Here is a 17070-nt window from a genome sequence, read left to right as displayed (position 1 = left end):
AATTGCCCCAGGGGCCCCAATCCCAACAATACTAATTAAATGTATATTCCAATACTTTGTCCCAGTAAGCATTATGATTTCTGAGACCTAGCATACTCCTTACCATCAGTTATAAGCATCATTTGACAAGATATGGGAGTGGGGGAATTTTGGTACATGCAGAAATTTAAGATTATATTTACTTTTGCCTTTATCCTCTTTGCCACTGATCGACTCATTAGCCACATGGCAAGTACTAGGTATGTGCTGGCTTCAGAATGTATATGTACCTTCACCAGTGTTGGTCAAGTCTGATTTTGCATGAGCTCATACTCAGTGCCGTCACAACACTGGTAGATTGTTCTAAGTTTATACAATTCTCACTCAGTAAAGTTTGCCCTGACAATTTTCCAAACTTGTGTCTTCTTCAACCTTGGGCTGTGACCCTTAAATTCTCCAATTCAACAGAAGTTGAGCCCCTAGCTTGATAAATTATAAGAGTTTTGGTATACAGTGTAAGACACTACTTTTTATTTTACTTCTTGAGTAGACTACTTTGAACTGCAGTACAGTATATATTTTTTTTTTAACTCAAATTTAAGTACTATTTAGAAATACTATAGTACTATTACTTTACCTTAGGTATATTTTTTGCAGAGTTTTTTTACTTATGTTAAGTAAGAAAAAAAGAAGCACCTTTTATACCTCTCAATAAATTACAGTACAGTATTTAAATTTTACATTTTGTTTTAGTTTTCTTTAAGAGAAATGCATATTACATTTGAATATCATGGTGGCAGCTGTGGAATGAGGATTAGTGGGGATGGGAATTGCTGCTTCACCATTGATCTTCCCTGAGAAAGTTGGCTCATCATTACTCAAGATTATATTTTTATTAATTTTCTGCTTTGATGGGAAAAGGAAGCTAGTAGCTTGTTTAATCTCTTCATTGTTCCTGATGAGTTTGCCTGGTGTTAGGGCAGGAGGAAACAGTAATATCCAGAGAAAACCTGCAGTGTTGGGTAGGGCCACCCTGAATAATACCCTTCTCACATCTGACTTGGGACATAGTTGTGAGAGGCAAGCAAGCTACCATTGTACTGTACTGTACTACCAAAACAGACCTTCTACCACCACATGGTAGGGTTACAAATAAACAAAATACAAACGCTAAATGAATTTGACAAAACTGACGTTGTCAGAAATTTGTTGGTTGTGGGGAAACTTTTTGGGTGAGCTCACAGGGACGGGATACAGAGCTTGGGCTTATATGAGGACTGTATTTTCCTCTTTTTCTAATGTAGCAGCACTTGTTTGTCAAGATTAATGCTAGTTTTTCTGACTTCATTACCCTTGTATTTTTAAAATTGAGAATTTAAAATGAAGAATTTTCAGTTACCGTATATCTCGGCCTACAAGGCGACGGGGTGTATAAGAAGACCCCAAAAATGTCCATTTAAAAAGTAGCTTTTGAGCCCTATTTGCTGTATAAATCCGGTACCCAAAATGTGACACTTACCATTGGGAGCTTACTGACCCCTTAATCCTTTACCAACCATCCCATTGACCAGTGCTGTTTACACATCCTTGGTTTTTTAAAATAAGGCCAATTCACTTCAAGTAATGGCATCAAATGTTACCGGTTGGTGTAGTGTAAACACTAGTGACTCACTTAAGCGTCTGTTATTTAACTGGAACTAATGTCGGTGTCGAGTAAAATTTTCCCATTTACATGAAATGGATTTACCTATTTATTTGTTTATTTATTTATTTATAACATACCGTAATATATTAAACACACTGCAAGTATTTTCTTTAATTTATAAGCTTGCTTCATGAGAGACAATCGGTGGTGGGACTGTTCCCACTGTTTACACCAGCTACAGTATTCTAATTCATTAGTGTTTCATTAGGATTTGAGTGAAAAAGATTACTGTACATACTTACTACATACATTTATTACACAAATATATATAGGCCCTATATATATATATATATATATATATATATATATATATATATATATATATATATATATATATATATATATATATATATATATATATATATATATATATATATATATATTAAAGATTATAAGATGGTATGTGAATGAGCACCCTTGAAAATCTAGAACCATTGAAACATTAAATCTACTGTAAATGAATTGTCCTGACCCATGGAAGGATAGCGTCTGTGACTGGGATGAATGAGACCTGTAAAATTTAGACATATATTCCTCCCACTCTACAAACACAATCAAATAATGGTACCAATATGCTCTTAACTGAACTTAAAACACTACTCTGGGGATAAAGTTATACATGATATAGAAATTATTAGAAACTCAGGCAACAATAAATTTGAAGTATTAAGAAATGTTGGCACATGAAACAGGCCTTAGGGCTTTCAAAATAATATCAGTCACTTAGGAAATGGTATTAAAAATAAGAAATTAAATACTCTACCATGAATAGGGGGCACTCAACAAAATTATATCAGTCACTGAAATGGTAATAAAAATAAGAAATTAAATACTCTACAATGAATAGGCCTTAAGGGCTTTCAACAAAATAATATCAGTCACTGAAATGGTAATAAAAATAAGAAATTAAATACTCTCAATGAATAGGCCTAGGGCTTTCAACAACATAATATCAGCCCAACAGATGCACTCTTCTTCTTAAACACTCTCTGGGGAACAAAGGTTATACCCAAGATCAGAATTATGGAAAAATTGATGCATCAAAAGAATCAAATCACAGTATCACTCTGGCTCCATAATGACACAAACATTAAAACACTACTATCAAATTATTTAAGAAATATTAAACTACCACGTCAAGATAATATCAGTAACTGAAATGGTATTTACTACACGTAATATGGGAGATAAAATGTTCCTATAGTATCTCTAAGTCCTAGACTCATGGTCTCAGTGTGTGACCATTAATTTACTCAGATAGCCTCAGTGTACTCCCAGTCGTCCATGGGCAGGAAGAAGAAGCAGCAGGTGTCTGGCCAGTTGGTAACACTTTCTAAACGAGACGTGTGTATGCACCGAGTGGTAGAATTGATCACCTGCTGATGCTGGTCCTTGTCCGTTTGGTTGTCGGGAGCACTCGTTCCTCAAAGGATCTTTGCTACCTAAACAGTGACAGGCCTACACTGATCGGTCCAGCCAAACATTCGCCCCTCAATCATCAGCGGCAGTCTCAAGCGGCGTCAACCTCTAAGTCAAACTCGGGCAGGAAGAGAGAACGCCAGCAGGTGTTTGCGGCCAGTTGGTAAATACCTCTAGCTGACCCCAGGACACGCGGGTAATTGTGCACCCCGAGTGGGGCACTGATCACCCACTGCTGATGCTGGTCCTGGTCATGAAGCACGGAGCACTCGCTCACTAAGAGATCCTTTGCTACCCCGGCTTAAACAGTGACAGGCCTACACTGATCGGGTCCAATGGCGCATAATCGCCACCCTCAATCATCAACGGTAAAGTCTCAAACGCAGTCACCTCGCAGCCGTTCCCGTCAATTCCGGGTCAAGTGGGTTCTGACGGAAAACCCTGAAATGAACTCACTGTTAGCTCTAGTTTCATTTTATCACTGCCCTATCTAACCCCTGTCTGAGATCGAATGAGACTACTTGTTATACTGCAATAGCGCAGCACAGGTGACTAGGCCACGGACTATTTCTTGCAGACTGACGCTAAGAGGGGACGCCTTCTTGTGGCGTCTGGAGTGCTCCCCAGACTGAGGGAGAGCCAGCGTCAAGGCCTCTCAAGGCGCGTTAGCTTTTAGCTCACGGACATATTTTCCGGCTGAACTAATAACCTCTTGGGACACTCAGAATATTGTTCAGACTGATCAACGATCTATAATAATTTCAAATTCAATAATAGTCCCTTAACTTCATGAACGACTAATATTAATACAGCAAATTACATTTAATATCACATAGGCCTAGTTCCACAATCTTCGCTATGTGGTAGGAGCGCCTCTTCCTCCGACGACCTTGAACGCTCAGTATCGCCACGATGGGCATTCAAATTACTCTGAAATTTCTGAAATTTATTGTAATCGACCCCCTAAAAAAAGACAGCACTGTCCTCATGTGCTGAGAAACATACATACGACTCTAAAATTTGTTCTAAGGACTGCATCTTCACCCTTTAACGCAAGCAACGCAGGCTTGTCTTCTTCTCTCTCCCGCTAACATCTCGACTCTAAAAAACAAAGACTGTCCTCATGTGCTGAGAACAACTTTAGAAGCTAATTCTTCAACTCTGGCTTGCCTTCCAAACTCACAGCCAGCAACTCCATTTCTTCCAAGCCCAACTCAAAACCAACCAGAACATCACGCCCCGCTTGCTCGGCCCTTAACTAGAGAACCAATGTCAAAAATTAATACCAGCCCAAAACAAACATATGTTTCCTTTGGCTCTGGCCCTGAACTAAGAGAACCAGTGTCAAAACAATACTATCCATTTCTTTAAACATGCTCTCCTTTGTCAGTCTTGAGCTAAGAGGAACCAGTGTCAAAAATACTCCAGTCCATCGCCTCCCAACCTCATGCCGGGCAGACCAATCCTCTGACAATGTACCACAGTCCATATTAGTGAGGCCCTGACATTACAACTGCATTCTCAATCCCGCCATGACAGCAACTCCAATCCCGCCATGACAGCAACCACTACTCAAGGCACATCTCTGACCCAATCCATCTCTCCAATCCCCTCTGTTCTACTCACGACCCTCCAACTCACCCCTCGATAACCTGGCTTTTCTCATTACCATGCACCCTAAACTGTAATCGGTCGCTTGGCTTGTCTTCAGCTGAGACTCTGGACAACTTCTCCAACTACTTACGCACTTATATTTCAATTTGGACCTCACACTCTTGACTGCTGGACGGTGCCTGACATTCACCCCCCTTGTTTCTCCCTGAACCGCTGCTGGAATGTGTGCCTGAAACTCCCACTTGAACCTGCTTACCTGTGCTTGATAATCCCTCTTTAGGGTCTCCTCGGTCCCCTCTCTCAGCTGGTACCAAGGTCCTTACGTCATTTCTCTTCCTCCTCATACATATCTCTACTGTCAAGCCTAACCAACTCAGTCCGGCACAAGGATGAGCATCAGTGCTAGTTCAATCCTACCATTACTAACTAACATAAGTTTTATTATCCCAACCACAGTACTATCAGTCATTTACATTAAAAAAACTACGCTTCTGCTACCATTTGTAACCGGTCGGAATTTACTGGACTTGGGGTTTATTAAAGATTATAAGATGGTAATAGCAGGGAAGCGCTCTTGAGAAAATCCCGAACCAGCACAAGAACACTTAAATCTACTAAACGTAAATGAATTGTCCCAGGACCTGCGGAAGGATAGCGCTCAGACTGGGATGAATGAGACACTGTAAAAATTTAGACACTTATATTCCCCTCCAACACTACAAACACAATCAAATAATGGTACACCAATATGCTGCACTTTAACTTGAACTTAAAACACTACTCTGGGGAATAAAGTTATATTATGATATAGAAATTATAGAAACTCCGTAGGCAACAATAAATTTAGAAGTATTAAGAAAATGTTGTTTGCACACATGAAACAGGGGCCTTAAGGGCTTTCACAAATAATATCAGTCACTTAGAAATGGTATTAAAAATAAGAAATTAAATACTTACCATGAATAGGCCTTAAGGGCACCCAACAAAATTATATCAGTCACTGAGGAAATGTGGTGGTAATAAAAAATAAGAAATTAAATATTCTGGCAATGAATAGGCCTTAAGGGCTTTCAACAAAATAATATCAGTCACTGAGGAAAATGGTGGCTAAAATAAGAAATTAAATACTTACAATGAATAAATTTTCAGGGCTTTCAACATAATATCAGCCCAACAGATGCACTCTTCCTAACTCAACTTAAACACTACTCTGGGGAACAAAGGTTATACCTGAGATCAGAATTATGGAGAAAAAATTAGATGCATCAAAAGAATCAAAATCACAGAGTATCACCTGGCTCCACTCACGACATAATAAACATTCAAAAAAACACTACTATCAAAAATTATTTAAGAAATATTAAAACTACACACGCCAAGATAATATCAGTAATCAGAAATGGTATTAACTACACCCGTGAATAAGGGAGATAAAATGTTCTCTAGGTATCATTCCTAGAGTTGTGACCATGGCCCTGGTGTGTGACCATTAATTTACTCTCAGATAGCCTCAGTGTACTCCCCAGTGCGCTCCATGGGCAGGGAAGAGAGAACGCCAGCAGGTGTCTATGGCCAGTAGGTAACACTTAGCTGACCGAGATTATCGCGGTATTGTGCACCCGAAAGTGGTAAGAATTGATCACCCACTGCCAGATGCTGGTCCTGTCGTTTTAGTTGTCGGGAGCACTCATTCACCAAGAGATCCTTTTGCTACCCCCGCTAAACAGTGACAGGCCTACACTGATCGGGTCCAATGGCGCATAATCGCCAATTCTCAATCATCAACGGCAGCCCAAACGGCAGTCAATCTCTCGCTGCAGAAGTCAAACTCCGCCGTCAATTCGTCAAGTGGGTTCTGAATGGAAACCCCTGAAATGAACTCACTGGCAGTTCTAGTTTACTTTATCACTGCTCAATCTAACCCTGTCTGGAGAGATCGGTCGAGACTTACTTGTTATACTGCACAGCGCAGCACAGGTGACTAGGCCACGCGGACTATTTTGTGACTGACGCCAAGTAGGACGCCTTTGTATGTCTGAGTGCCCTCGTGACTAGGAGAGCCAATGTCAAGGCCTCCCTCTCATGCTAGCTTAGGCCTACGTGACATATTTGCCGAACTAATAACTCCTGGGACACTCGTAACATTATTCAGACTGATCAACGATCTATAATAATTTCAAATTCAATAATAGTCCTTAACTTCATGAATCGCATCATTATTAATACGGCAAATTACATTTAATATCATATAGGCCTAGTTCCACAACCTCCCACTATGTGCAGGAGCGCTTCTCTTCCCTCCGACGACCTTGAACGCTCCAATTATCGCCAATGGCGGGCATTCAAATTACTCTGAAATTTCTGAATATTATATATATATATATATATATATATATATATATATATATATATATATATATATATATATATATATATATATATATATATATATATATATATATATATATATATATATATATATATATATATATATATATATATATATATATATATATATATATATATATATATATATATATATATATATATATATATATATATATATATATATATATATATATATATATATATATATATATATATATATATATATATATATATATATATACAGTTGTACCTCTCTAGTCCGGCAACCTCGGGACCTGACCGTGCCGGACCATGTCACCCTTTTCCTGGATAGATAGTGACTTGTATGCTTGGAAGCACTAGAACCACTTTCTCTGCATCATGGTCTCTTTGAGAAGACATATTGAAGGGTTAAATGTCGTATAGTAGCTTCTCAAATTTCGGTTTTTAATTCTTAATATTATATTGGAACACACAAAAAATAAATAAATAAAATTTTGACGGCGGAAACTTGAATTTCGACGGGTTTGAACGGCCGCCAACGTGCAAACGACGTGCATAATCGTGTAAACAGCGTCATTTCTCTTATGTACAAAAGATTCAGTATTGTTTATTACTGAATGTCTCTTTTATTGAACTAATGTTTATGTGTGCAAAATGAGCAATACAATTCATTAATAATATGTGGAATATTAAACACATGAGGAAATGACAGCATTGTTTTCGTTGATTACAAAACCAGTGACTGACTGGTTCTACATATAAAACTGAAGAAAATAAGACCTTGGCTGTAGCTGTAGTAAAATTAATATAGTTGTTTTAGGTAATGTTATTTAATGTTAATAAATGTAACAATAGAAGTAGCTAAAGATAATGGTAAAGAAAAAGAGATCACGTATATAGTGCGCATGCACGTGAAAAATATCGTCATTACATTACATAGAATATGAAAGCAACACTTATTTACTGTTCATATATATTTTAATTAATGTTTCTGAATTTGTTTTCATTGAATTAAAATGTTTGTGCGTGCAAAATTAATACAATTTATTAATAATACATGGAATAGAGACGAGGTGACTGTCGGCATTGTTTATGTTAAAGCTTACAAAACCAGTGACTGATTGGTTCTATATAAAACTGAAGAAAATGTGACCCTGATTTTAGCTGTAGTAAAATAATTGTAAAAAAAATAATATGGTTGTTTGAAGTACCTGTAATGTTATTTAATGTTAATAAATGGAACAATATAAGTAGCTAACCATTAATGGTAAAAAAAGTGAGACTGCGCGTATGTAAGTGCATATGTAAAACATATCGTCATTACTCTACATAAGAATATAAGCAACACTTATTTACTACTCATATATATTGAAGGGTTAAATGTTGTACTCTGTATAGACAAGCAGAGAGAAGAGCAGCCACTGCGGATATTAAACAAACCTTAATTTCCATATTTTTTTTTTTTTGAGGATTATTGCAGGCATGGGTCACCGGCATTGGGACCTGAGGCAAAATTTAATACTCACTGTAATATGTAATAATAATTCAGATAAGGGAAAAAAAAAAAAAAAAAAAGCTGCCTATCTACCTATTGGACAAACTAAAATCGTTCAGGACCTGGGGTTTCGGACCTGAAATGCCAGGATTACAGAAATTTACCAACCTGTATATACTGTTAGATTGGCAGATACCAGTACAAGTAGATAAAACAGGCAGAATGGGTATTGATAGATATGCTGAGCACGAAAGACAGACAGACACATACATAAACAGTTAAGTGGATAGAAAGATATAAAACAGAAGACAGACAGGGAGACAAGCTAGCTCCTTTGGTTTACACTTGCCATATGTGGTGGTGGTTGAGAATTGCTGTGGTAGTAATTGTGGTGTTATGAATGTTTGTTGGAATTAAATTCTTAAAATGTCAGCTCTTTGTGTCTCAGCCTGCAGTTATCATTTTCAGTTGTGATGGTGCTGCTCCAATTTCTAAGGTTTTAGTCGTTAACTCATATATAACAAAAAAAATAATACATTATTATACTACACAATACATAGTTTATAGAAAAAATATATCCATAAATTAATAGTCATCAGTTTGAAGTTGTTTGTTTATGCATTTGGTTTATGTGAACTTTCTAGGACTATGGCCTTGCATGTGACATAATCTGTTATTTTTGCATGTATTAGCTAATTGGTGATATATTATACAGTGTGTTACCTAGACAGGTAGATATGCAATGGGATGCCTAGTTATCCGCTTTCTGGTCTCTTTTAGTCTTAGTCCTGACTCCAAATTCGTGTCTCAGAAAAAAAACACTTTTAACATATTAAACTCCATATAAATGACGTAAGCTTATAAATAAAGAAAATATAATAAAACTACACAGGTACTACTTTATATACTTTGAAATTAAGGATCTTGGTTTCTTAGTTAAAAAATTCATGTAATTATGTTAATTAATGACCTTTGAAATAATTCAGATATTTAGGAATATCTAAAAAATCCAATTATGTACTGTGAATGCAAGTTTTAAATCACCTTTATATACATTCTCCTAAATAATAAATAAATACTTGAAGCAGATATTGGTAAGCCATATGGATGAACATACAGTACATAGATTGACAGACCTAACAAATACTTATATTGATAAATAGATTGACAAATATGATAAACTGGCTAGAGATAAGTACTGGCAGATAATGGATAAATAAATTGATATAGATATACTGAAAGGCACAGAAGACAGACACACACAAACATACATATGCAATTAGATCAGTGGTTTAACCTCAACAAACTCCTGCTGACCCTAGATAAAGATAACAATACTTCCCGTTGCCCAGTCTAAATCTTTCTTCGATGAAATTCTGACTAAACGTCGCTGGAAATGAGCAGTTGGGTGTGATAACTAATATTTTATTATTATTAGTGGTATATACAGAGTGCAGTAGCTACAGGGACAATATAAATAGAACTTTATACACAATAAAATATTCCAAGTCATGCATAGTTTATATGAACAATATAAACCTCTATTGTAATCGCAATAAATGCTGTGTGTACAATCTCATAAATAAACTCAGCTCACAACAATTTTGGGTACTCAAAACTATGGATGCTGTGCAGGTGTGCATAATTAGAGGGTCCAAGAACATTAAAAAGTTATTTAAAACTCGGTGATTTGGCTGACATTGGTTTTGTCTGCCAATTGTATTGGCATCAGTGGTTTTAGTCTGATCAGGGCACAGTGGAAGCTATCTTCCGCATTGAGTCGACTCTTGCTGTTTTATTTGATGCTCAACAGCGTGAAAATACCGCTTCTGAGAGACAGGTAGACGAAGTGTAAACACCAGGATAACCAGTTTACTGTTGATAATGGAATGACGGACCATTTACTTTTTAGAATATATCCAAGTGTCATTAGCTCAGATGGTTTAAACGTGGTCAGTAACCTTTATAGTGCACTAAATTATTACATTGTAAACAAAATTAGCCACACACAGTGTATCAGTAATGCATTAAATAAACTGAAATTGGGCATTAAGAAATATAGAGCTAAACTTTTGCCGCAATTGTATTCGGGCAAATACTGTATTAATTTATGCAAAAGTTGTTGAGTATCCTGTTAAGGTGTGTAAATATATTCTGCTGAAATTATGTTTCACATAGAACAATACAAGAGAAATAGTTACTATGACACATTCAATTCAATTGAATAGAATATCTTTCTGCAATTTTGTAGAAATCTGCAGTTTCCGTTCAATAAAAGCTACCTAATTACCACAATTGCCTTTTATGACTGTGTTGAAGCTTTAAGAATTTTAGTACGAGTACTTATCTTTACAAGTCAACTTAGTGTTACCTGATTCACATTTATTTTCTCTAAAGTCTATAATGACTCTTGCAGTTTTGTGAATATGTTTCAGGATAATAATCACAGTCAGATCTGCAACTGTGCATCACCAAAGATAACAATTACTTTCACGTTAGGCTACTTCTTGTCCAGATAATGAAGTTAAGCTTAACGTTAGTACTGTACCTAGATGAGAGACTGCCTGGCTAAAATTTTCCATGCTCTTCGTATAAAACTCTACACAAATAAGTATCTCATGGCTTTGTCTGCTTATAAACAAAAGGATTTGAAACAGATTTCAACATTAATTGATATAAATGTTTTATGTACTTGATGTCAAGGTATAATTTACCAGTTTGCTCAAAAGTATCAGATTGGGTGTTAACATCATATCTTACCTTATCAACAATAAGCCACTCATCATATATCTTAGATGTTTTAAATGCCATTACAAATATAATTAGCAGACTGGTTTAAACTCTGTCTGCTGGAGGGTCCAAGCCATGTTGGTTTTATTATAGACTCTTGTGGTTCCAAATTACTCCACGGTCAACAGGCTGAACCACTGGCCGTAATATAGATTGAAAATATAAGGAAGACCGACCAGACAGATGATGACTTTTGTATTTACAACCAACTTGTCTTAGGGTTTGGGTAGGCTAAGACTTCTATATGGGCTATAGAGGCTGTTGTTCCTATCATTTACCTTCTGCTATAGGTGGTAGTGCTTTCCAATGGTAGTGGCTTGGTGGTGGTGCCATGGTGGTGGTAGTGGTGGTGGTAGTGCAGGTGGCAGCTCTTGATCCATGCTCCATTATCATTTTCATCTGTTATGGAGCAGTTCTATTCCCAGAGTTTTGTTGGCAACATCTCCTGTAACAAACAAAAATTATATTTATAAAAAACTTGGGGAGTTAGGTTAGAGTTAGGCCCAGACAGCTGCTGCAGTCTATTATCTTCCCAAACTTACTTGCTGATCAACATTACAACACACAGCAGTTAATATGAATGATTATTGGACTGAGTTATTTGTTTTACTGTTTATTTTCTTACTTTATTTCATTAGTGAGTTTATGATATGATAACATTTCTTGTACAAATGTTTAATTTTGCTTGAATAGATTAGGCGCTTAAGCCTTTACTAATTATCTTCCCAGCTTTCAATACTCTGCTGCTTTTCAGGCTCATAGCAATTTCATTTTCAACATGACGTGTGAGGGATTGTCCTTACTGTCTTATATGGACGTAATTTGAAATTTAGGGATAAAAACAAGGGGCCCTTCAATTGTTCAAGACACAGCATTGTTCAACTGTGAGACTATCACCTACGGAATCCTGTGCTGGTGGAAAAATTTTCATCACTTCCCTCAACACTGTAGCCTGACATTCCACTGCTGTAATAAATCACTCCGCCCCCCGAGCTGCATAAGTGCCAATGCGGCCGCATGATCTCACGGGGGCACTCGGGTGCAGAGTCCCCCGGTAAGGAAGTTAGGTAAGGTTAGGTAGGTTTGTTTGGCGAGGTTGGTTAGGTCTGTATTTCATACCCACAACGGTTAAGTTAATTAAATTTTAGTAATATCCATTTTTTAACTCATATGCACAAACTACAACAGAGTCCACTACAAAAAACAGTTAAAATCTGGAGTTTTTAAAATCGTTTTCTATCAATTTAGGCCGCGGGTTAGTTATGAATAATTACCCATATATAATATACCAGTATATTACACATAAAATATATCAGTATATACATATATAAAATATGCCTGTGTATACATATACGGTATATTAATGCAGTTTCGGCCAACACACGGCGACTGTTTTAACCATCCCCAACCTTTAAATCTCCTTTTATTTGGAGTATTTCTAAACCCATTTCAACCAGGGGGGCAAAGTATAATAACTTCAGAAATTAATTTTAAAGTTTTTCCATACTTTTTTGGGGGGTATAACTCTAAAACGGGTACTTTCCCCCGGAAATAAAGGTCAAATTCGATTAAATCCCCCCAAAATATACACTTGGATAAACTAAATTCTATACTCTAGGCCTAGGGCAAACTGTAATGTTACCCGGCATACATCAGTATTCATTTACCAGGTGGAAATAAGATACATAAGACAATTACGGATACTTACAAAATGTTACCACAAGGTCCACAGACACCACACCACAGCTCACGCCGAGAACGACTTTGTTGTGTGAGTTGGCAGAGACTGGTGACCAAGAGTAGCGGAAACAGACCTTAAGAGTAGCGGACCTCAATGAAAGTATCTCTCTCTCTCTCTCTAATATATATATATATATATATATATATATATATATATATATATATATATATATATATATATATATATATATATATATATATATATATATATATATTAGAGAGAGAGAGAGAGAGATACATACTGTAGATAGAAAAATATGTAGATAGATGTAGATCATTTTTATTTTATCCTCTTCACCACTGATCGGCTCGTTAGCCGCTCTTCTTCTTCGTATCTTGTTCCTTTTTGTTCTAACTGAAAGAGTTTTCTTCTTGTCTCTTGTTTCAATTAAATTAACATACCTTTTTTTGTTACTTGCTTTTATTAAATTAACATAACTTTCTTCTTGTTACTTGTTTCAATTAAATTAGCATATTCTTCTTGTTACTTGTTTTAATTAAATTAACATAATTCTTCTCGTGTCATGTTATAATTAAATTAACACAACTTTTCTTCTATTTAATCTTACTTACATTAACACAATTTTAAGTCTTTTGTAAACACACATCACTTATAGGCAGATTGAAGTTTCTACTTTATAGACCTACACTGTTCAGTAGGTCTTCCTCTTCTCTATAGATTGGTGAGTCATAGTTCAGGGTGGACATTAGAGGCTCAAATGACGAACAACAAGTTCCATTTAGTTCAAAACTTCGTTTTATTCTTAATATTGATGCTAAGAACTCTAACCCCATTCTGTTCCTCAATTTAGTTTTAACTGATGTTGTGGGGTACGGATTGTTTGGTTCACACTCAGGATGGGATGGAGAAAGGAAACTCACAATGTGCTCTCTGTATACATGTTGTATTGGATGTACAATGCAGCTTGGTGCTGGGAAGTGGCAGCGTGGTTACAAGCGTGATGCAGAGAGGATGCTCAGAGGACCAGCTTGTGGGTCGCCATGCTCGCCGGCGGGAGCGAGGGCCGCCAGGCAGGAGCGGAGGAGGTGGTGTTACTAGCTGGTTGGTGTAGGTAGAAAGCGATAGGTCACCACGAGGTCAGGTCTTATATAACGGAGGTAGGCGTGGCTTAATAGTTGACCTCCGTTATGTAAGGCGGCGCTGGTTGACCTAGACCACGAGGCATACACTGGGGAATTCGCGGGGTCGGCTACTCAGCGACACCCGGCGTTTGTAGGGGACGAATCCACTACAACCACACCCCTCTTGCAAGTTTATTGAGAAAGGTTCGTAAATAAATGCTGAACTCACATTCCTCTGGGTCGGGTAATATATAGTAACCCTATGTCCGGGATTGATATTCGAGTTTGACGAATCCATTTGACGGGTTACTAAACAGTAACTCGATATTCGGGATTGCTCTTCGGACTTGCTGCCCCGAGTGTTTAAAAAAATGGCCGAGAGCCTCTCAGTTTCACCCTTAGGAACACATCTAAGAAACTTCTCAGTGAATTCTATAGGGTCTACACAAATTTCTCTCAGGTAAATTCTACTACATCAACAAACTTGTATCTGGAATTTAAAACTGGAAGTGTTAATTAATGCGTCCTAAATCAATAAAAAGTGCTCTGGTGAAAGTGTTAGCAATATTATGATTTATGAGAGGACACCTTGGTGGAAGGAAATGTATCTGTAATTCTTTTAATATTGCCGCCTCCCCTAGGAATACCTATTGTGAGCCACAGGCCTTGGCAGGGTCCCTGGGAGCAGTGGCGCCCCATAAAAAGGTCTGGGGGGAGCCACCACCTCTGGAAGGGCTCCTGAAGGCGCCACCGTCGCTGGCAGGGCCCCTGGAAGGGCCTCTAGGAGCACCACGGTCCCTAGGAACGTACCTGGAGGCGCCCCCGTCCCTGGAGAAACCCCTGGGGTCACTCTGTCCCTGTGAGGGTCCCTAGGAGCGTTGCTGTCCTTCAGAAACTCATTGAAACCCGGCTGTTTCTGGAGGAGCCCCTGAGAACGCCGCCTTCCCTGAGAAAGCCCCGAGGATTGACGTTGTCCCTATGAGCGTTCCTAGTGGATCCAGCGCCCCTGGTGAATCCAGCGCCCCTGACAGGTCCCCTGGGGACACCGCCGACCCTGAGAGGGCCCTGGGGGCGCTTCCGTGCCTGGCATGGCCAATTGACCCTTACAGGTATGACGTCGATCCCAGGGTCCTTTACAGGGACGGAAGCGCCTTCAGGGGTGTTCCCAGGGACGGCGACGTCCCCAGGGGCTCTGCCACAGCAGTGGCACCTTTAGGGGCCCTTCAGAGGTGGTGTCTCCCCCAGGGTACCTCTTTGGGGCGCCACTGCCCACAAGGACCCTGCCAGGGGCTGCAGCGCCCCTATTAGCCCTCCTAGGGCCCGCGGCGGTGCTATGGGCCCTCCTAGTCGCAATGGGTGCCTTTCCAGGAGCGGCAGGGTTTTTGCCAGGGGCGACGGCGCCCCCAGGGGCCCTTTCACATGTGACATCGCACAAAAACTTTATAATTTTGTCGTACATTTTGCATTCGTCCAGTAATCCCTTACTTAACTGTGATTGGTGGAGCAAGATGTAACATCATCAAATTACAGCCAATAGGAGAACAGAGCAATCAGTCAGCACAACACCCCAACTTATGCTTTGCTGTTGGACATTTATTCTCGTTTCACTATTTAACCTCTGGGAGATATGACGTTACATAAATACACTGCCCATAGCATTTTCAGTACTATCGCAACCTGAACAATGAAAAAGAGAATAAATATCCAACTGCAAAACATAAGTTGGGGAGTGGTGCCGATTGATTCCTCTGTTTTCCTATTGGCTGTAATTTGATGACGTTACCTCTTATTCCACCAATCACAGTTAAGAAGTAGATTACTGGAAGAATGCAATATGTACGACACCACTATCCAATGTTTGGGGCGCCGACTCCAATAGGAGGACCTATTGTGAGCCACAGGCCTTGGAAGGGTCCCTGGGAGCAGTGGCACCCCATAAAGAGGCCTGGGGGGAGCCACCGCTTCTGGAAGGGTCCCTGAAGGCGGCACCGCCACTGGCAGGGCCTCTGGGAGCACCACGGTCCTTAGGAACGTACCTGGAGGCGTCCTCGTCCCTGGAAAGGCCCCCCGGATCATGGCTGTCCCTGTGAGGGCCCCTAGGGTCACCACCGCTCCTAGCAGGGTCCATGGGGGCGCCGCCATCCCTTTGAGGGTTTCTAGGAGCGTTGCCGTCTTTGCGAGGGTCCCTTGAAGCGTTGCCGTCCCTGAGAGGCCCATGGAAGCTCGGCTGTTCCTGGAGGAGCCCCTGTGGACGCCGCCTTCCCTGAGAAGGCTCCTAGGATTACAGTTGTTCCTAAGACTGCCCCTGGTGGATCCAGCGCCCCTGACAGGTCCCATAGGGGCACCGCCGACCCTGAGAGGGCCCTGGGGTCGCCTCCGTGCCTGGCATATCCAAGTGACTTAAGCTGGGGGCTCATCTCCAGGTGATGTAAATCTTTATATGAGAAGGTGGTTGACTGTGTGCTTATCTAACATTCCTCCTCTAGAAATAATAATGAGAGGTAAGGCGAGGGATCACTTCATTATTTTTTAATATGTTCACAGAAATTTTAATATATAGAATTTTTTTTTGTACAACTAACAACATCAGCATCTATGTGGTATTTTTTCAATCACTTTTTGGTGCTGTCTGTTGGTGGTGATGTAGCCCCTGTAATCTGGTGTTGTCTGTTGGTGGTGATGTAGCCTCTGTCATCGGGTGTTGTTTGGTGGTGGTGATGTAGCCTCTGTCATCTGCCATCAAGTGTGTATAGTTCAGGATCCCAACATTGCTGGCTCTGCGTTCTTTCATTTAGTTTCGATACTGACTCGTTGGGAAGGAGACGCGGACTTTTTGAGGTGACTGTACACTACCGAAAACCTTGTTAAAGTCTAG

Source organism: Homarus americanus, unplaced genomic scaffold, assembly GCF_018991925.1.
Source record: "Homarus americanus isolate GMGI-L3 unplaced genomic scaffold, GMGI_Hamer_2.0 scaffold11628, whole genome shotgun sequence".
In the NCBI taxonomy this organism is placed as follows: domain Eukaryota; kingdom Metazoa; phylum Arthropoda; class Malacostraca; order Decapoda; family Nephropidae; genus Homarus; species Homarus americanus.
Note: the sequence above shows the minus strand (reverse complement) of the source record.